Genomic DNA, 22,796 nt, shown 5'->3' with positions numbered 1-22,796 from the left:
TGCAGCCTAAATAAATAAATAATTGTTGTAATAAATAGAGAGAGATAGATAGATAAATAAATAAATAAATAAAATACGTAAGAGAGACAGACAGACACACAGAGAATCAACCCTTAACTGGAAACAACTGAAAAAGCAGCATTCTGGTAACTTTTCAAACCACCAAGACCATCATACCATTTATCCAGGCAAATTCTTTCTAATAAGCTTGTTTTAAAATCAGAATATAAATGAGAAATGCAAGAATCAATGGTGCACTGTGTCTTGTAGTACTCACAGATAAATGGAAAAACAGAAGGAATCAAACAAACACCTAAACCAGTCTTTTTTATGGAAGCAATGAAACAGAAAAGAACACACATACCATAAAATATATCAACCATAAAGTATATGAAGTAATTCGGAAGGCAGAGAGCAGTAAAGTATTTGCTTTGCTGATTGACAAGAAAAAGTAATGGGCATAAAAGATTACAATGGATGGTTCCCCTCATAATACTGCAGTGGGACATATATCTGGGGTTTAAAGCCCAAGAACTTGAAAATTCTCAAATAAATCCATTAAGGTACAAAAGTAGTTATATAATATGTAGGTCTACTTGTGGTGGCTATCACGTTCAAGAACAAGGAGGAGGAAAAAAAAAACCTAAAATTCCATTGCAAAATGCAATGGGTTGAATGATAATGTGTGCTGAGAGCTTACTAAAAGAATAAAAAGCCGGGCTTCCCTGGTGGCGCAGTGGTTGGGAGTCCGCCTGCCGATGCAGGGGACGCGGGTTCGTGCCCCGGTCCGGGAAGATCCCACATGCTGCGGAGCGGCTGGGCCCGTGAGCCATGGCCGCTGGGCCTGCGCGTCCGGAGCCTGTGCTCTGCAATGGGAGAGGCTGCGACAGTGAGAGGCCCGTGTATCACAAAAAGAATAAAAAGCCAATAGTTGAGATTACTTGAAGTGTCCACAAAGTATAAGAAACATTATACTGGACCCTGTCATCTAGGTCAAACCTGCTGAATATTTTAAGGGCAATCAATGTCCTTCAGTGCACACTACACAGGAAGCATATGACCTTGGTTCCCACAAGATGACACAAGAAATTACCTTTAAAACGCTTAGAATAATCATATAGCATCCATTACACTAATAAATCACTTTTTCTCATTTTTCTTCCCAGGCTTTGTGCATGCCTGAATGTCTAGGTGTAAAATTTTCAAAACTATAACCACAGAATGGATGTAACTGTGCATAATTTTTCATCTCTATATGCATTTCTACCATTTCTGTAATATTCGTAATAACTACTACTAATAGTTTCATGAAATTCCACCACACGTGATGTACTATAACCTACTTAGTTATTGTTAGACATTAAGATTGACCCCAGTATTTCATTACAATAACTAATACCGCTTCCTGTGTACATACCTTATGTTTAATTATTCCCTATCTTATCATTATTAGATCCAAGTAGATCAACATTTATTTTAGGGCTCTTGGTTAGAGATAAGGTGCATGCCTACAATTTTTTGCTATTTGCAAAGTGAGGAGATTTGCACCTGTAATTTGCGTGGTTCCTGCTTAAGGATTTAAAATGACAGATTTGGGCGTACCCGGTGGCACAGTGGTTAAGAATCCGCCTGCCAGTGCAGGAGACACGGGTTCGAGCCCTGGTCCAAGAAGATCCCACATGCCACGGAGCAACTAAGCCCATGCACCACAACTACTGAGCCTGCACTCTAGAGCCCGCGAGCCACAACTACTAAGCCTGCGTGCCACAACTACTGAAACCCACGTGCCTAGAGCCCATGCTCCGCAACGAGAAGCCACCGCAATGAGAAGCCCGCACACTGCAACAAAGAGTAGTCCCCGCTCGCTGCAACTAGAGAAAGCCGGCGCGCAGCAATGAAGACCCAACGCAGCCGAAAATAAATAAAAATAAAATAAATAAATGTATTAAAAAATATATTTAAAAAATAAATAAAATAAAATGACAGATTTATCAAGCACTTAGCTTAGTGCCTAGCACCCAATAAAAATCAACAGGTAGTAGTAATAATATTGAAAACTTCATATCCACTAACATTTAAGATCATTAACAGTTGTTCATATCAATTTGTATGAATGCTAAATAAAACAATGGTAACATTATCGAGCATATTCCATGTGTCAGGAACTTAACATACTACACTGTCTTTGATTATTTCAAGGTAGGTAATATCCTACCCACTTTATAGATGAGGAAACAAAAAAGTTAGGTAATTTCCACAAGGTCACAGTTAATGAGGAAAGAAGTCATAGGATTCCAACTTAAATCTGCTAGGCTCTAAGGCTTATGTTCTTTCCACTATCTCAAGCTGCCTCAAAATACATTTAAATGTTTTTGGAAGCTATTCACCATTACAAACATAGATGTGAATCAGAAAAATATTAAGAAACCCAAATACCTTTGTTATCAGACAGCCAGTTCATCCAGTAGCATACACATCTCCAAAATCAAAGACAGGGAAGACTAGAAACGATACAGATTCGATCTGAGGAGAAGACCTGGGTTAGAATCCTGGCACATCAGCTTTGTAATGTTAAATTCATATATATATATGTGTGTGTGTGTGTGTGTGTATACATATACACACACACACACACACACATATATATATGTGTATATATATGTATGTATATATATAGTTTAGAATCTTTAAGGCTTCTTCCTGATCTAAAACTCTATGCTTCTAAAGAACACAGAACCAGAACACATAAGATGTATGTTCTAGTGTTTAATTTACTAATTCTAGTTGTGTGACCTTGGGCCGTGTTGTTTGGCTCCTCCAAAAGGGTAATTCCTCATTTGTAAAATAGCATGAATACCACAAGACCTCCCTCCCGAAAGGATTATTATGAGAACAAAGTGGAAGTACTATGTAAACTCTACAATGCACTAAAACTACTATGGAATCATCACTACTATTACATTTGACTCACACACGTAATGACCAGCATACTCAGAATTTGGTATTAGGTAATAGGTTCAACACAGGAGAACACAGTGAAAGCAAACATACCTCCCCCTCTGTCAATCCCCCTACAAGATGGTGGCAAAACGGCAATGTAGTTTTCTAACTACTCTTTCTCACCTGCTTCGGATTTCTTAACTTTTGCAACCTGTAAAAGAAACTTGTCTAAGTTTGGAAATACACAAAATCAGGTGCTTAAGAGTAAAAGCTTGTCTTAACTTGTGAAGATAAAACTGATAAGAAAATATGCTAATAGTCATAGCTCACATAATGAGTTCAGACATAGTTACACACAGCAAAAAATTTACTTAATGATCTTTGGAGACTGGTGCCTTTTTAGCCTTACCTCTAATTTCTTGTATTCTATAGTAACACTGACAAGCCTCTCAGATCTTTTTCCCACTTCTCAAACTGATTTAAAAAATAAAAAAACAAAAAACTCTGAGACATTCTTAAGTTCAGAAGTTTAGTTACATTCATAAGTAGGACTGAATTTATTTCTGAATATTTCAATCATATCCAGATAAATGAGTGAATAATTCATTCATTCAACAAGTATTTCTTAAGGACCTACTATGTACCAGGCACTGTTAGAAAACAGCATTAAACAGTAAAGCCCCTGTTCCCATGGTGCTTAAATTCCAGTAGGGCGAAGACCACAAAGAAATAAGAAAATACCAAGCAGTGGTAAAGCTACCATGAGAATAAAACAAGGTGATTGTGTTGAGAGGGGAGCAGGGATCCATTCACTACATTTAAACGTAATATAACATGCATGATCATTTTAACTAAAGTTATAAGTAATACATTTTATGTTCCTAACTAAAGTCAGTCCTAATCCCCCCAAAAATGCTTGCAAATTATTCTATATTTCTACTTGCCCTGAACTTCTCTCCCCAGACCTGAACATTTTTTCTCTACAAAGCTGGTAATGTATCTTTAATCACTCTAAAGTTAGATAGTCCAGAACATTCTCAGATATCTAAAGAAGAGTATCTTTTACCATTGGTTTCACAATGCCTTGACACTGACAAATTCTCAATAGGGGAAGTCTATGAACTTACTATCTGGAAGTAGTCTATGGACTGACTACTACATGGCACAACCATTAATGCAATCATGTAATTATTTTTTTTTCAAAGAACGATGTCGAACAGCCAATTTCACTTTATCTACACTGCTCATGACTAAGAATAATCATTACTATCAAGAAACAGGCTGAGGGCTTCCCTGGTGGCGCAGTGGTTAAGAATCCACCTGCCAATGCAGGGGACACAGGTTTGAGCCCTGGCCCGGGAAGACCCCACATGGCACAGAGCAACTAAGCCTGTGCGTCACAACTACTGAGCCTGTGCTCTAGAGCCCGCGAGCCACAACTACTGAAGCCTGTGCACCTAGAGCCTGTGCTCCGCAACGAGAAGCCACCGCAATGAGAAGCCCGCGCACCGCAACAAAAAGTAGCCCCTGCTCACCACGACTAGAGAAAGCCCGCGTGCAGCAAAGACTCAACGCAGCCAAAAATAAATAACTTTTTTTTAAAAAGAAAGAAAAACAGGCTGAACTACTAATAAAAATTTAATTTCACTGTCGGCTTCATTGCTAAGAAGACTACACTGCAGTGAGAAAAAAAATCTGGGCTTTTCCCACTGGTTCTCTCATACTCTGTTTACAAAACACTTGAGCACAGCTCATCCACAAACTGTCCACTGAATGCAACTTAACACTACTGGGCTAGACAAGTGGATGGATAGATTATTGCAGGTTTCCTAAGCAACTGCTGTTAGTAAATTGAACTAACACCACGAATAAGGTGAACAGACATTACAAAACAATACACAAATCCAATATAAAATAATTAGATACTTCTATTGAGACTTAATACTAAAAACCATCACTACCAGTAATTAACCAGAAAACTACTGTATACTCATAATTAAAAGGCCCTCAGGTTAAACTTAAGTGTTGGCTGTCGCATTTAAAATACCTTGCTCAATAATAAGGGGAAGGGCTTCCCTAGTGGCGCAGTGGTTGAGAGTCCACCTGCCGATGCAGGGGACACGGGTTTGTGCACCGGTCCAGGAAGATCCCACGTGCCGCAGAGCGGCTGGGCCCTGTGAGCCATGGCCGCTGAGCCTGCGCGTCCGGAGCCTGTGCTCCGCAACGGGAGAGGCCACAACAGTGAGAGGCCCGCGTACCGCAAAAAAAAAAAAAAAAAAAACAGGAGGGAAATGTTCATTCTAGCTATTAATCAAAGAATGCAAATTAAAGGAATCTGAGATACCACTAGCAAAACTGCTTAAAATAACATCTCCAAAGCAGGGATAATGTGGTTACCATACACGACAGCAACGGTGGGACTGTAAGGTAGGTACGACCCTACTGGAAAACAATACACCTTCAGTTACAAGGAGCTTCAAAGTGTTCATACTCAATGACAGCATGATCCCCACTGCTGGACATAACTAGATAAGGGGAAAAAACAAAGTTACTCATAGAAGCTGTGCCTTCTAAAACAGAGGAGGAAAGAGACAGACAAATGTACAGCAAGGAAAATAATTAGGTAGTTGATGGTATGGCACACACACAAAAAGACAAAAATGTGTAGAGCTAAACTGGTTCTGAGACCCAATTCCAATGTTGTGTTGGGGGCAGGGGTGAGGGGGTGGGGATATCTCATACAGCACCAAGTAATTCTCCAGACATCAGCTGGGAGTTCTACAATTCACCTCAATTCTGACACTGTCTACCCAGAGACTGCATCAGATTCCACAGGTTTAAGGGTTCAGTCCTACAGGAGTGCCCCAGCCCAACCCCACTTCAGAGGGCAGTCACAAGTCCAGGTTGTTACGGGTACTTCTGACCGACTGGCTATAAATTAGAGGTTCCTAATGTGAATGAAAACGTTGCCTGCCATATCAGCAAACAAAGGATGCTATCTATGGCCATCAAGCCATCAGCCACTACCCCTGCCCCGATGGTGAGCCCTGAGGTAACTCAGGATGGAGACAAACGGGCTTCCCGCTGCCAAACCCTCAGCCACAGCAGCCACCCTGCAATGGTGCACCCTGAGGGGACTGAGGACGGGAAAGCACAGGATACTGGCCCTATAATTAAGGTGCCTATCAAAGGAATGACTTCAATGAGCCCAGACTCTTGCATCTTCCCATACAAGAAAAGTGCTAAATTCATTAACTTGAGATGTCTGGTTTCTCTTTAACTAACAGTAATCTTTTGATATTCTAACTACATGTTTTTTTGTTGCAAAACTCGTATTTATCCTGGCCCCTTCCTTACCTCTTTGGAGCAGTCCCTCAGCTATCACAGAGGCTGTCTTGCGGATTTAAGTCCTCAGAAATTCCTCCAAATAAAACATAATTCTCAACTTTTAGGTTGTGCATTTTTTTTGACACTAAGAACCCCTCCTTGGGTTCAATTAATTTGCTATATCGGCTCACAAAACTCAGAAACATTTTACTTAGTAGATCACCAGTTTATTGTAAAAGGAACTCAGGAACAGCCAGATGAAAGAGATACAGGGCAAGGTACGGGGAAAGGGTGAGGAAGCTTCCAAGCCCTCTTGGAGCTCGCCATTCTCCCCAAATTTCCATAAGTTCACCAAACCAGAAGCTCTCTGAACCCTTTCCTGTCGGATTTTTATGGAGGCTTCGGGATTGATTAAATCATTGGCCATTGGTGATTGCATTCCATGCCCCCAGAGGTGGGGGTGGGGTGGGGATTGAACGTTCTAACCCTCTAACCACAGCTGGCTCCACTAGCAACCAACCAGTCCCCACCCTAAGGTGCTTTCTAAAAGTCACCTTATTGATATAACAAAAGATACCTCTATCACTCTGAACACTGAGGAAATTCGAAGGGTTTGGGGAGCTCTGTGCCAGAAATAGAGAAGACCAAATATATACTGCTTATAAACCACAACAGCACAATAGCCCTACGTCACATCAGAGTCAAAAATATATTCCAGGGCTTCCCTGGTGGCGCAGTGGTTGGGAGTCCGCCTGCCGATGCGGGGGACGCAGGTTCGTGCCCCGGTCTGGGAGGATCCCACGTGCCGTGGAGCGGCTGGGCCCGTGGGCCATGGCCAGTGGGCTTGCGCGTCCGGAGCCAGTGCTCCACAGCAGGAGAGGCCACGGCGGTGAGAGGCCCGCGTACCGCAAAAAAAAAAGAAAAAAAAATATATATATATTCCAGATGCATTAAATTTTTAAATGTGTTGGGGGGGAAAAAACAAAAAAATTTCCATGTGGTGGTAGGTTGGCGAGTGAGGTGCTGCAGGGGATATCAGAGTACGAAAAAGCATTTGATGTTTTGTATTCTTTTTACTTTAACAATATATACATTATTACGACCATATAAAATATACACATGGCACTCTGTACTTGCCCTTTTGTAACACTTAACATACTTAATTGTAACTGCTTATTTAATATCTTTTTTCCCTACTAGACTGTAAATTCTGAGGGCAGGGATCAGGCCTGCCTTGTTCACTGATATCCCCAGTGCTTAGCACAGTGCCTGCCACTTATAGACACTCAAATATTTGTGGAGCAATTCTACTTCTCAGTATACACACAAAAGAACTGAAACTAGAGACTCAAACAGTTATTTGTATACCATGTCCATGGCAGCATTATTCACAACAGCCAAAAGGTGGAAGCAACCCAAGTGTCTACCACGGATGAATGAACAAAATGTGGTATATAAAGAAATGGAATATTATACATCCTTAAAAGGGAAGAATATTCTGACACATGCTACAACACGGATGAACCTTGAAAACGTGCTAAGTGAAATAAGCCAGTCACAAAAGGATAAATATCTATGCTTCCTCCTACATGAGGTACCTAGTCAAATACATAGGAACACGAAGCAGAACGCTGGTTACCAGGAACTGTTTGAGGGCAGAGGGGAGATAGGGAACTATTTAATGGGTAGAGAGTTTTATTATGGAATGATAAAAAGTTCTGGAGATGGATGGTGGTGATGTTTGGACCACTATGTGAATGTAACTAATGCCATTAAACTGTATACTTAAAATGGTAAAATTTTATATTTTACCAAAATTTTAAAAAATAAATAGTTTTGGATTGAAGCAAGTAGAATTATGAGTAGTTTTTTAGACTGATAACAATAATTTCTCTTTGCAATATTATCCCAAGAAGCAGAAAAGTGAGAAAATTTTGTAAGATAGTCACGTCTGGCTTTATTTCTACTCAAGATAGTTTTTCCACAAAATTTGAAGAAAAGTTAAGGGGTTGCCTACACACTTATCTCATATAAAAGAACAGAGGAAAAAAAAGAAAAGGTTTTCCTTTTCAAAACAGACTCCAGCAAATCCAATCATAATTTTCACAGCTATTTTGAAGAGGACATCAAATTGCAGTATATTATCTAATACCACTCATATTTAAGTACAATCAATTCTTTGAGTATCCACAGCACCATACAAAGTAATTCCAGTAAAATTTTCATTGACTTTTCAGAATGCAATAAGCCAGATATGCCCTCCCTTCCTGTCCCAGACCACTTCCCAGCTTAGTCTGGTAACCTGGGACCCAGGGTGGAAGAAGAACCCAACTCCCGGAGAGATGCCACAAAGAAAACAATCTACATAAGAATAACCATTGATTATATCAGCTTTAAAGTTAATTTCATCTTGACATAATTGAAACAACAGTTTTTATACTATATACAATTTAAAAGCATCTCCCAGATGGGAGAACATGCCATCTGGATTCTTTTCAAATTTTAGATGCTTATGGATTTTATGCTACATTTTCCTAGATTTTCTCCTATATCCCTGACCAGTCTATCAATGTTCCTACTTCTTCCTCCTACCCAGTTAATAATAAGGTTTTCACTCCTGGCCTTCTACTCCTCTTTATTTATAACTTCTCCCCTCTAAAGACCAATGTACAGTATGCACAGGGATCCCTAAGGTCTATCTCCTACTCTTATATCTGCTGAACTCCAGTTGCACTAATATCAGCTTAAGATTGAAATATCTAAAAATACAATTTTGTCTTTCTCTCAAAAATCAGCTATCATTTAAGTGCAAGAGCATGGTACAGTGTTATCACTACCATGTTCCAACTACATACATTATTGCAACAAATTTTATGAGAAGCAGAAAGAAAGAAAGAGGTATGAATTCCATGATATCAGAAAATAATGATTTTATGTGCTATCAAAATATTAACTAAAACAATTTTTTAAAGTTTCAGTACATGGCAGTTTTCTTTTTTTTTACCATACATACATGTTTATATACATATTATGACGACAAAGCTAGGAATCTTCCTGTATGAAGCCAACTCCCTGCTTCACAGCTCCACACTGCGCACATCACAAATACACTATAAATGGTCAATGAACAAATCTTTAGGCAAAACGAGGGGTTGAAAGTTAAGACAGTAAGAAGCTGGAAAGCAGACCTCTACTAAGAGATAAAAGGCTTCACAGAACCTAGAAGCTGACCTGAGGGCACATACTCCTCCCGGAATTCAAGGCAATTCATGAGAACAGACTTCTAAAAACTACAACATGAGACTGCACTGCCTCCCCACTCCCACCCCAAAACAGCCCCAAGCACAATCCTCATCACATCTCTGTTTCGGAAAATGCCCATCTTGGTCCATTAAGATTAAATCAGTCTAATTCAGGATCAGCTTGCAAGTAAGCCTAGTGAGTCTCGGGATACCACATAATGCATGCACTCAACAAATATTATACAACCTACTATGTCCCAACCACTGTTCTAGGTGCTGCGGTTAAGGCAATGAACAAGACAAATATTCTTGCCCTCAATGAGTTTACATTCTAAGGTGGGGAAAGAGATAACCCACATAAAACTATGTTTGATAATGAAAAGAGCCATGCAGAGAAATACAGTAAGGGGAAAAGGAAGTGTTGGGGGCAAAAGATATTTTACATGATATGGCCAAGGAATACTTCACTGAAAGGCTAATTACTTGAGGGAACAAAATGTCCTGAAGAAATGAGCAACCACACCAGACAAAGGGAACAGTAAATACAACAGTCGAGAGGTGAGAACATATTTAGGCAAATTACTAAATTTCTTTAGGCCTCAGTTTTCTGTAAAATGAGTACAATATCCCCTATACAGTGTAAGATGTAAAAGTAGTATATCAAGTATCTGACATACAGAATGTACTCAATAAATGAAAATATTACAGTTATCTGGGGGCCTATCATGCCAGCAAAACCCTAGGCATATTGTCTGGCATACAGAAAACACTCAGAAAAGTATTGTTATCTAATCCCCATAATAACATAAGGCATGCAGGATTACCCATTTTATAGCTAGGAAACCTGAGGATCAGAAATTTTCCCAGTCTTCTGTTGACCTCTAAAATTCCTATTAGGATGAGCAAACATACTTCACGATTAAAGAGAAGACTTAAAATAAATACACTGCCAAGATGAGGAAACCATTCACATTAATGTTAACAATCAGCAGTATGGTACTGTAGTGCTAAGAACATGGGACACTAATCAGATTGCCTGGGTTCACATCAAGTCTCCACCGCTTTCCTAGGTATGTGTCCTTGCGCAATTTTACCTTTTTGTTTTGCACCTGTTTCCTCACCTGTAAACAGAAAACAATAGCAGTACCTACCTCAGAGAGTTGCTGGGAGGATAAAATGGGTTTATTTTTGAAATCACTTCTATTTCAGTGCCTAGCATATGGAGTTATATAGTATTATTAGTAAAAGCATAAAAGTAAAAAAAGGAAATCATCATCAAAACAGTTCTACTTGGGCTTCCCTGGTGGCGCGGTGGTTGGGAGTCCGCCTGCTGATGCAGGGGACGGGGGTTTGTGCCCCGGTCCGGGAGGATCCCACGTGCTGCAGAGCGGCTGGGCCCGTGAGCCATGGCCGCTGAGCCTGCGCGTCTGCAGCCTGTGCTCTGCAATGGGAGAGGCCACAACAGTGAGAGGCCCCCATACCGCAAACAAACAAACAAACAAACAAAAAACAGTTCTACTTTCCATGGAGAATTTTAGAAATTGTACAGATACTGGAGATGGAAAAGCAACAGAAAAGGGGCGCTGGAGAAAAATGAAAATCAAAACAGAACAGAAGAACATAAAGTAGCATCATGATGTTATCTGGATTTAGACCAATTTACCTGAACAGATTTTGCTCCCATTAGTATTACTGTCCTTTAGTAGGAACACTACTAGTGAGACATATGCCAACAATGCTTTGGATAACATTTTGTTTCATAGTTTATTTTATAAGAAGTTTAATTCCTTAAAATTAATTCAGATGTCACTTTACTGGGGATTAAAACAAATTCAATGTAACAAGCTTTATCATCTTCCCCCACCCAACCCTCTCCTAGGTGTTATCTGATGCTTATTATAAAATACGAAACATATCACATCTAACTTCGGACTGAGAATAATTTATTCCCTATCAGCTCTTGGTAGAAAATAAGCCTTTCCCCTACCTAATTTCCAAAAGTTTTCTACTTTGAGAAGTCTAACTTCCTCAGTCTCATCAAGTTAGGATGCTTGCCCCCTCTTACTCTCCCCACCCCCCGCCAAAAGTTATCACTACACAAGTCTATAAATATCCCACTGGAAGGCAGTGTATCACTGTGTAAAGAAGTGTGCTGGAATTAGGCAGAACTGGATTCAAAAGTAGGCTCTGCCACTAACTAGCTGAGTGAACTTGGGCAAGTCACTTAACTATTTTGAACCTCAGTAAATGAAAATACCACCAACTACCTCACATGGTTGTTTTAAGAAACAAAAATTAAATGTTAGGGAGCCTTGCTGTGTAGTAGATCCTATAAATGATATCCTGTAGATACACAAAGTTTATCATTAATGCAAAGCCAACTAGAGGAAACTAACTACTTCTCTTCCAACATACAGGTCTTGAAGATGAGATATTAATAATGTAATTATAATGTAGGGTTACTTTCCTAGAAAACCTAAGGTTTTAATTACCATTTCAGAATCTGTATGATACATATTACACAATGAGACAAGAATTCAAAATCAGATAAAAACGTAATCCCTTGTCTGAAAAAGGTAAACTAGTTATAAGACATAAGTTTGGATATTCACCAATATTGTACATATAAACATTACATATTTATACACACAAATAATTATCTCTCATGTTAGGTTTGCTATTTTTCTGCAGCAACCTGGATAACTGTTTCAGTCTAACTTCAAAGGTTTAGGAACTAATTCCCTACTAAATGATCTTTTCTAATATAATCCTGTATTGTCCAGATAATCCCTCTGAAATTTTTCAAGTATATTTAGAACACCCAAATATGAATGCAACCACTGAATATTCCTCAATGAATAGTAGCACTTTATGCATTGACATGTAACCAAAACTCAAAAAAGTACATATACTCAAACTGGAAAAATCCATTTGTCATTGACAAATTTGCTTTTCAAAAACATACCTTCAAGCTTCTACTTCCCTGCCAGCCATGGCTACCACCACTTCCTCAATTCTCCTGCCAGGAATAAAGTCTGAGGAATGTCTTTTGGCCTGAATGAGTGGTGGAAACAGGGAGGGACATATCCCAAAGGAAAAATATTATGGCTTTGCTAATATTTCCTACATTTTCTCTACTTCTTTAGCATAGAAGGGAAATTCTCAAAGGTTCATGTTCCCAACTATCTTCAATACTACTTCTTTAAATCACAAAAAAGGCCTTTTTTAGTAAGAGAATATTAAATGTGTTCTTTGTAGTAACATTCTAATCACCATAAAGTTTGCAAATTAGTTACAAGGCAGGAGATACATTGGTGAGTGTGGAAAAATTCTTGCTTTTGAAAAGAGAAAAATGTTAGAAACCCAAGAAAAGAGGGTATCATACATCCCAATCCTGAAATGGAAATACTACTTTAAATATACCAAACCTACATCATCATATATATGTAGAGAATGAATTTAATGAATATCATATACTGCTACAAAGACATTTCAAGCTAACACTCCAACAAAGAATCCAAAGTCAAAAAGCAAAACACAAGCATGGATAAATTTAAGTTCCTACTTAAACGCAAGCATTTACAACTTGAGGTAGAGAAAGACACACAGGAGTCCCATATAACAGAGTGATTGTTGATTGCCTCTTTTTCTTTTACACAGAAGCACAATATCACTTAGAAGGTCTCAACCTTTGGACAACAGTAACTGGTTACAGGGAATGATCATGGGCTCCTTAAACTTAGTTTATTAACAACCACCGAAGACTGAACTGAAGCATTGCAATACTACATCAACAGTCCTTAATTGTTATTTTCCCCCAAAGCTTTTCAGAGTAGTCCTTATTTTTAAATACTTGTCACTAATCTTAAATTAAGGACACTATCAAAACTGCATTGGGCTTCCCTGGTGGCTCAGTGGTTGAGAGTCCGCCTGCCGATGCAGGGGACACGGGTTTGTGCCCCGGTCCGGGAAGATCCCGCATGCCGCGCAGTGGCTGGGCCCGTGAGCCGTGGCTGCTGAGCCTGCGCGTCCGGAGCCTGTGCTCCGCAACGGGAGAGGCCACAACAGTGAGAGGCCCGCGTACCGCAAAATAAATAATAAATTTTAAAAAAAAAATTTAAAAAAACTGCATTGATGGCTATTGGTTTTAGCTTAGTATTCTTTAATATACAGTAATCCCAATACATAATGTTTCCAAAATGGGTTAGTTTTAACCCTTTTGGGGTGATAAAACTCAAACTGACAACATTGACTGAGGGCAGAGACTATGTAGTTTACCACTGTATATCCCATCCCTGAAGGCACTTTAAGTATCAGCTGAAAAAACAACGAATGAACTCTTTTGAGAACTTGAATAAATGCAGTTATACATTTTGTACATTAATTTCACAGGGTTCTCACACCTCCACCCTACCCATGGGCCCCATATTAAAACCCAGCAATAGCTTTTTTAAAAAACCAACTGTATTAATTTCTGTAATAAATCAAATCCACAAAATAACCTTTTGTTTACCAGTCATTATGTGGCCCACAAATTCCTTCCTCTGGTCAGATATGCAGTCCCTGCCTTCCAAGTTCACGATGGCTTTAATGAACTAAATAAATGACTTTAAGAATTGAATAGACCTACTTAATAGCCTCTCAGTTGTTTATAAGATAGTGATGCCAACAAAACTTACAAAAGTGAACTAGCTAGCGGAAAAAAAAAATCCTCAATGAAATATTAAAATAGCTAAGTATGAAGTCCTCTTAAGATCAGCTACTACTCACCCTCACTAAAAGAAAAAAGAGGGAAAAAATCTTATTTTACAAAATAGTAAAATCTGTGATTATGCTGAAATCATTTCACCAAATGTTTGAATCATTTGTGTGGGGGGGGTGTACGACAAACAAACAGGCTGGGAATACAAAGCAGTTGCAAAAGTCACCAAAAATAAAAGACAACTATTAATTTTACGAAATGACACATCAATCTCCAAAAGACTTAATTTTCAAATTATGGTACAGAATCAGTTTAACTTCGAATAAGTCTCTAAACTAGACCTTTTTCTTTCTTTTCTAATACTACTTCTCCTTAGTCACAAAACTGTGTCTCTTTCAGCTTTCTTCTCAGAAGAAATTTTCCATCTAAGAGCCCCCATGAAATATCATACAATTCACATTTCCTCCTAAGAAACCCGTAAAGGGAGTCTAAACAATGTAAGGAAAACAAATACAGATGTAAATAGTAAAAGTAGTTATCGTGGAGTTTTCTGTTTTTATTTAGGAGGACCTCACTCAGAGAAGTTGGTTTTCAACATTAAGACATCATCACTTAAGTCTTAAAGAGTCACTTGAAAAAAGCCAACTGGAAATTCTACTGGGTTTTTAAAAACACTGTATCTTGTCTTTTACTGTCGACCCCATACCAGTAAAAACTCCTCCAAAAGAGTAAAAACAAACAAACTCTAAGAATATGGCAGTGTAAAGTAATTTAAATCACGTTCATGACCAAAGAAATCTCCATAAGGGTTTCGAATCTCTTCCTACCACTTACTAACTGAGCAAGTTACTTGGCCTCCTAAGCTTTGGTTTTCTCTTCTAAAAAAGGGGGGTGGTTGCTAATTAGGGTCATCATACATCCTAGTTACTCTGGGACAGTCCTAGTTTATACTATTATCCTAGCATGCCATCCAGTTAGTGCCCCCTTTCACTCTCAACAGTATCCTGGTTTGAACAAAAAATCATATGGTCATCCTACTTCAGAGGGTTATGAAGACTAAGTGAGCTAATACACATAAAGCATTTGTAATAGTGTCCGGCACACAGTAAGAGTACAGTTAGTGTTACCTATTGCTAATGTTAGCCACTGTCAAAGACTTCTTTTAAAAGGCTTTGAATAATATAATGAACAGACCTCCTACAATATTCTTTTTTACAAATGAAATTATGCATTTAACTTCCCACATTCAATATTCAATTCTTTAAAGCAACTAAGTAGCACTAACTGCTTGAAATCAACACTGACCAATTTATCCCACAGAAATGGCAGTATCAGCAACTGCATTCACTTTTTATCAAACCTAAGTTTTAAGTAGAGGCTATATTAGGGTTACTGACAGGAAAGAAACCATGAAAAGTAAAACCTTGTTTGGCACCAAACCAAGTCCCTTAATATTCTAGCAACCTTTCTCAACCAGGGTTCCTCATGTTATTAACCACAGAACTCAGAAAATGATATGAGTGACAATTTCCTGAATTCCCCCAAGAACAGTACATAGCTAGTATCTTTCTAGATGCACTGGAGAGAAACTAATTTATTATATACAATGGATGCCTTGGGGCATAATTCTGTGGTAGAACACCAGTGGTATTCTTGGACTACAAAGGGGAAAATATGGATGAAAAGACTCAATATTGAGTCTGGGTAGAACACAGTATCACCTGGAAAAAAATAGTTCCTACAGAATGAAGCTTAAGGAAATGATTAACATAAAATATATAAATTTGACTCATGGCTGTGAAAAGCACTAATATTTTCGGTTTTACCCCATCTCCACTAATTTATCTTAGGCCAGCTACATGATACCTAGCATTCCTTCAGATTAGAAAAGTTCTAGTTATAGTTTATGAAAAGCAGGAAGGAGAAAGAGGAAAAGCAAAGAAAGCTGAGACCAAGATTCTGATCATTAATGAACCAAATAATCCAGGGCAGCAATATTAACTATTACCTGATAAAAAATAAGAACAAGAAATTTTAATTAAGTGAAAAGATGAACTAGAATAGAAAGTAGAAACAGAGAAGGTACTAACACTTAGAAGAAAATATTTTTAAGGTACCATTAAATAACAAAAAAATCCCCCTACAGAACCAATCAGAGCAATGAATTATAAGAGTCACCTAAATTCTCTTTTCAAATCACTCGATATACATGCTGAATGATTGGGGAACTATTCTCAGACACATTTAGCTCCATTCTATATAGAGCTTAAATGACAAAAGAAAAAAAATATCAGTGAAACCACTCTATCTACCATAGTATGACCTACCAAAAATCAAGAATACAATTCAACATATTATCCCATCTAAAACAAAAAAATATATATATTATTCCACAAACTTTTGTATAATGAGCATACTCAAACAAAACTAAAGCTCAGATTTGTTTCAACTATTTCAACTATTAGTATAAAACACAATTGAGACCGTTCATCAGGCAGCAACTCATCTAACCCTACATTAAAAACCTACATTAACCTTGTACTATACATTAAAAAAATCATTTCCTAACACTGAAAAGATACATGCTTTCAGTGATAGATATCCCAAGACTTAACACAGTTAAGAGAAATTACTGAGTTTAACAAAAAAGTACAAAGGTTTTGAGGCCAGACTAATATGGGTGTGAATTCAGACTGTCAATTATTATCATGTGACAAGTCATTTATTCTGAGAGCCTCAATTTCCCCATCTGTAAAATGACAACCATCTATCTTGCAAGGTAGCAGAGAAGTTTAAACAATACATGTTAAAACACACAGTACAGTTATTGGCATTTAAAAGTCACTCAAATGGCAACTAAATTAAGAGTTTCTTAGAATATCTCAGGATTCAACAAGTTATAGGTCAAATCCCATTACAACAAATGTTATTCATGCAAAAGTGTAAATAGGACCTGCTTTTTCCCCCTCTAACAACATTCAACAGAATTTGAACAATATATATATATATATTTTTTGCGATCACAAGCTGTTTATATTTACCAGTGTTTGGGTGTTCCTGAAGAATTTAAAGGGATACAGTAGGGAGCCAGTCGCAAAGATTGAACAATATATTTTTATAAAGGAATTTTACCTTTGAGGTGTACATTAGATTATCCAGAGTTTACAGAAATCGCTCTAGTTTGTCTCATCAAGCCTAGTCGTGTATTTTCCAATTAAAATAAAAAAGAAGAGACCATCAACATTATTCACCCTCCCCTCATTTGGGGGAGGGGGTGGGGCTTAAAACAATTTCAATAATCTTAGACTAGACCAACCATATGTAAAGATTTGTTTTCTTCTGGCTAGTAGCAAAGACAGAACTATAGCAAGCATACATTAAAAATACAGTTCAGAAAAAAAAATACAGTTCAGGTAGCAGATTACCATAGCTGCTAAAGAGATGTAGTTTTTTTTTAAATGCACATATACAAAAATTAAGACTCCACCAAGCAACACCACTCACACTGACAAAATATAAAATTTGGTTAAATTAAATGCAAAGCAGGCAACTCAGGAGACTGAAAAATATCAAACTGACAATTTTGTTTTCTCACGTACCTTTGGCAAAGAGAACACGCAATAACCACCACTCATGATAGCAGGAGATATTAGAAAATTATTATACAGGAGCAGTACTGAACCACAAATTAAAAGTCCTAAATATGTATCAAATGTAGAAATTACACAAATAAAATACATGTAAAGAACTTTTAAAATAATCTGTATCTTTAAAGTTTCTTCTTTACTCTCTGATAATTAACGGTGTTTCAATATATACTGACACCCATAGATAACTGGGACTATCCCTTGCCTTTGCTATGCTCCCCAACTCCCAAAATAGGTATAGGATAGTGCTCCACTACACAGTAAACTGTTGTGTTCAAGTCTTCGAATAATCTAATAGCGATGCCAAAGTACTAACACAAGACCAGTGTTTTTTTAACATGTGAGACAAAAAAGTCACATTAAAGATATGAACCTTATCCCACTGAGATGTAATAGATCATTGCATCCATCTAATGTAAATTTTAAGCTCGAAAGTTAACTTGCAGCATCAAAAACTGAAGTCTTCCATCTATTATAAAGAACCCAAAGAAGAATATGCTATTCACTGTTTACTCCCTTCCCACACATGACTGTGGGTGGCATCAGTTAAACATGCAGAGTATTAAGCATTACTAAACTGTCCAAGGTGTATATTCACATCTAACCCTATATTCCCAAAGGATGGTTTGAGCTTGAGCCTGTCCCCCACCCCAACCCACCCATTTTAATTCATAGGTTCTCAGGAGACCACCAACGTCATTAAGGTTCAAAAAGAAAACAATGAAAAAGTAATAATTTAATTTCATTAAAATCTTGAGTACTTGGGCTTTAAAAAAAAACCTAACTAGACTTCAAAGTTACCAAACTCATAATTTGCTGCTTTAGTAGTTTAGCTCTTGCCTCACAATAAAATAAATCTGAAGTCACAATCCTCAACATTTAGTATTATTCGCATATGAGTTCAAAATACATTATCTTCTCTTAATATCCTTCTAAAGCTAAAATGATGAATGTGAAATATACAAACAGACTAATATTAACAATTATGAAATGTCTGTCCCCAGCCTAGGGTGGAATTTTTGCTTTAATAATGATTAGGGATCACACTTCGCCAAATACAGAAGTTAAATATCCATTATTTTCAGTTCCCTTTAAAACTTTGACGTATGATCAAAAATACATATTATAGGGTGAAAAAACCTGCCACTGAACAACACAAAATTGCAGAAAATAAGGCACTTAACTTCAAATGATCTACAAATTCTTTGTAGGAGCAATTTACAAATACACTAATTAAGGAGACTGAAGGTTTTAATGGCAACGCATTTTTACTTTACTGTTGATGGGTAATGGTCAGATGTTCTTAATAGAAAACATTAAAATATTTTACATATCAACCTTTACCTATTTATAGCATCAGATGGTTAAAAGTGGGGGGAGGGGAGCTTTAACTCATTTTGTATGTAAACATTCATTTTCAGATCAATTTTTTTAAAAACCACCCCACCCCCACTGCCCGTCTCTGATACCTTAGGATGCTATAGTTATTTCACAGTGGGAAAGAACAGGTAAGAAGTAGATTTCTTTTCCAATCCTCTTCTCTACCCATTCATTAAACACCAAATACTGAAACTGAATTCAACTCCTACCTCGATCTTCTTACCAGGAATGCTCCCTAGGGCACCCGAATCCCTTCCACTGTCATTTATTCCAACTGCCAAAGCCCCTCCTATTAATAGTAAATCCCTTTCATACTGACTCACTGGAACTCCAACTTAATGAAATAGACACCAAGCAGAATTTACAAAATTTGCTAATGGAATTTTCCTATTTTCAAAGGATTAAAAAAGAAACTAAAAGTAGAGCACATTCAGACTAAGTTACAAACATTTAAAGTTCAACCAATTTATAACCATTTATCTTGCTTATTCTATACTGGTTCAATTTAAATATTTTTTGAGTTTGTAAGTCAGACATTGTGTAATTACTTATACACAAGGCCAAGTTTCCCAGGCAAATAATATGTAAATATAAACTTAAGTCATTACACCAAAATTGCAAGACAATCTGAATTTTTTTCTTCCAAATTTTTTCTGTTTAATTATGGAAACATTCAAGTACAAGCTAAAGTAGAGAGAATAGTACAATGAGCTCTCCTGTACTCATCACCCAGCTACAATCATCAACTCAAGGCCACTTTTGTTTCATCTCTACCTCCCACCTCTCCCCCAATTATCTTCAGAAAAGAATTAAAAGGAATTTAATTGTGCTCAGTATGTACAGAGAAAAATCCAAAGATAAAAAAGTATCAAAGACTAGCAAGAAGTCAAGAATCTAACAATGTAACTGTACAGCCACCCTATACAACCCCTTGTTAGGTGGTAAATTTTTTTAAGAATTCGGATTTTTTTTTAAAAAGGGAAATACCCAGCTTTAAGAATCTGATAAAGCCAATAAGATCCCAAGGACATATTTAAAATTACATCTAAAAGGGTAAATAAGAACGTGATGAAAACGAACTTAAACATTTACAATTAGCTTGCATTCACGTAGCACCTTGGCTCAAAACTAAAAAAAAAAAAAAAGACTATTTAACATAATGTGTCATAAAATTACAGTTCAAGCACTTGAAAGACCGCTGAACACTTATGCCTTAACTGGTCCTTCTGATTCCTAATTATAGATTGATATCAGTGTAGGAAAAAAAACAGGCATTTTACCGTAAGTGGTTTAAAATGTTCAAAATTACCCCACCGTTCACTGGAAAATACATGAAATCAAGTCTAAACTACCTGAATTGTATGTCATTAAAGAGAAATGTATCCACTTTCCAGGCCGATTTTTTTTTTAATAAGTTCACATATACCCTTAAACGCAACGCGCTAGGCTACAGATAGAATTAGGAGACCGCCTCCTGCTTTTGCTCCTAACCAATACGCAGAGAGAGAAGGTTGGCAGGAAAGTGCTGCGAGGACAGTAACAAACACCAGCAGCTCCCGAGCAGGCCCTGCTAGAGCCAGGAATGACGCACTTCGGTAACCCGACTCTTTCTCCCCTCCACCCCCGCCCCCAGCAGCGGTGCTGACACCGCCAACAGCCCGGAGTAGGAAAAAAGACAACAGAAAAAAGGCAGAGGTTGGACCGCACCAGGTTTCATCAAGAAACCTCGATTATTCCTCTTTCGACACTAACCACTAGGACTAAACAGGAAAAGAAGCTTCGTGCTTAAGCAAGTCCCATCATGGTGGTTTAAGAGTCACTAAATTAAGCTGATAATGAGCCCAATCCACAGAGACAAATACAGGGTGTGGCTGCCGTGAAATACGGCGGTCCGTGGGAGAAAAGGGGTATGGAATTTACACTCCAGTGTGAGGGGAAGATGGGGCTCTACGGGGGGGGGGGGAGGGCGGCCCGCGCATTTTAAGGAACCATTTCAAACCAACACGAGCTCTTCGTTTACTTAAATCTAATCCTACACATCAAAAGTTTCGAATAGATATATCACGTAAACTGTAAATAACCATTTAATCAAATACCATGACCCTCAATTAACAAACTACATCCAAGAGAAAGGAGGAGGGGGGGCGGTAGGCAACAACATATAAAACATTTCTAGGCCACGGAAGAGAAAGTCTCACAAACCAGATGAAACTACTAATGCAATATTAAAAATTACAGCTGAACACTGCAGCACGAAAAATCACACGATAAAACCCATTACAGTTCATGATTAAAAATAAAATGGCATATACACCAAGGGGGAGCGGAAACTAAATGTCGAAAGTACAGCGGTTTATAAAAAAAACTAAAGGCAAAACAAGACATTCTCGCGACGGGGGAAAAAAAGGGCAGAAATCAACAATACGTTTACGAATGTAGGCCAGAAGAAAATGAGAACGGGGCTCAAAGTTTTGCGGAACTACTTGATGCTGTTTCCCACACCTTCTCTCTCCCATGGCCCATCCGACCCGTTCCGTCCTAAAATCGCCGTCCACAGATCACCGGGTACGTGAGAGAAGAAAAAAGAAAGTCGACCCCAAGCAAGAATAAAAGTGTGGAGGGAAAAAGCAGAAGCTGCCTACCTGGGGCAAGGATCAGCTCAGTTCGTGCCTTGAGAAAGACAGTGCGGGTGGGGGTGGGAACGAAAAGCAGCACTAAAACTAAAACAAAAGTGGCGCCAAAACCCCCCAACAAACAGCCTTCCACTCCCGCCCTTCCCCCCTCCTCCCATGCCAGGCAGGCAGGGCCCCCTTCGGGGCAAGGTCTGCACGCGGGGGCCAACACCGCCAGACCCCAACCTATTCAGAAAATTGTTGCCCGAAGAAAACTGACCGAAGTCGGGCCTCGGAAGGGATGGAGAGATCGATGCCAATCGCTTTCCCCGGCAGTTCCCCCACCACGCGCTGGAGATGATGGGGCGGGGGAGAAGCAGAGGGGCCCGTCACATGAATGTTGTTCCCTCTCTAGGAAGGGAGGAAGAGAGGGAGGGAGAGGAGGGAGGGAGGAAAGGAAGGAGGGGAAGGGAGAAGGGAGGGGGCACGAGGGAGGGGTGTGATCAGAGTAGATTTTCCCTCGCCTCCCTCGGTCCGAGGCCCAAATATACACAAGCGAGCCTCCTCGCCTCCCCTCCCCCCTAGGTTCCCAGCACCACCATTTTGCTCTCTTCCTTCCCCTCGCCGCGATGCCGCGCTCTCCCCCACCCCAACCGCGGCCGCCCGGCCTTCCCCACTACGGCTCGCACCCCACCCCACCTCCAGTTCGGGCTCTCCCAGGCTTAAGAGCCTGCCGGAGAAAAGGCACCTAAATCTAACACTACACCGAGAAGCAGAGCCTCCATCTTGCGCTGCTCCGCGTTCTCCATTTTGGGCCACCCATGGGGGGGGGGGTCTCCGTAGAGGCCCCGAGGGAGAGTGGGGCGAGGGAAGGAAGAGAAAACCTTCAGCGAGGGTAGTCGAAAAGAAGAGTCCTGCGGTAGAAAGCCACTCTAGGAGTAGGAGG

General features: G+C 38.9%; 1 protein-coding gene across 1 annotated transcript in view; it reads right to left on the bottom strand.

Annotated features, from left to right (window-relative positions):
* STAG2 (STAG2 cohesin complex component) overlaps nt 1-22,796 on the bottom strand; it is a 118,396-nt gene that overhangs the window by 94,924 nt on the left and 676 nt on the right. The window lies entirely within an intron of this gene.

This window comes from Hyperoodon ampullatus (genome assembly GCF_949752795.1).
Source record: "Hyperoodon ampullatus genome assembly, chromosome: X".
NCBI lineage: Eukaryota > Metazoa > Chordata > Mammalia > Artiodactyla > Ziphiidae > Hyperoodon > Hyperoodon ampullatus.
The sequence above is the reverse complement of the archived record's forward strand: the minus strand, read 5'-3'. Positions and strand labels throughout refer to the sequence as shown.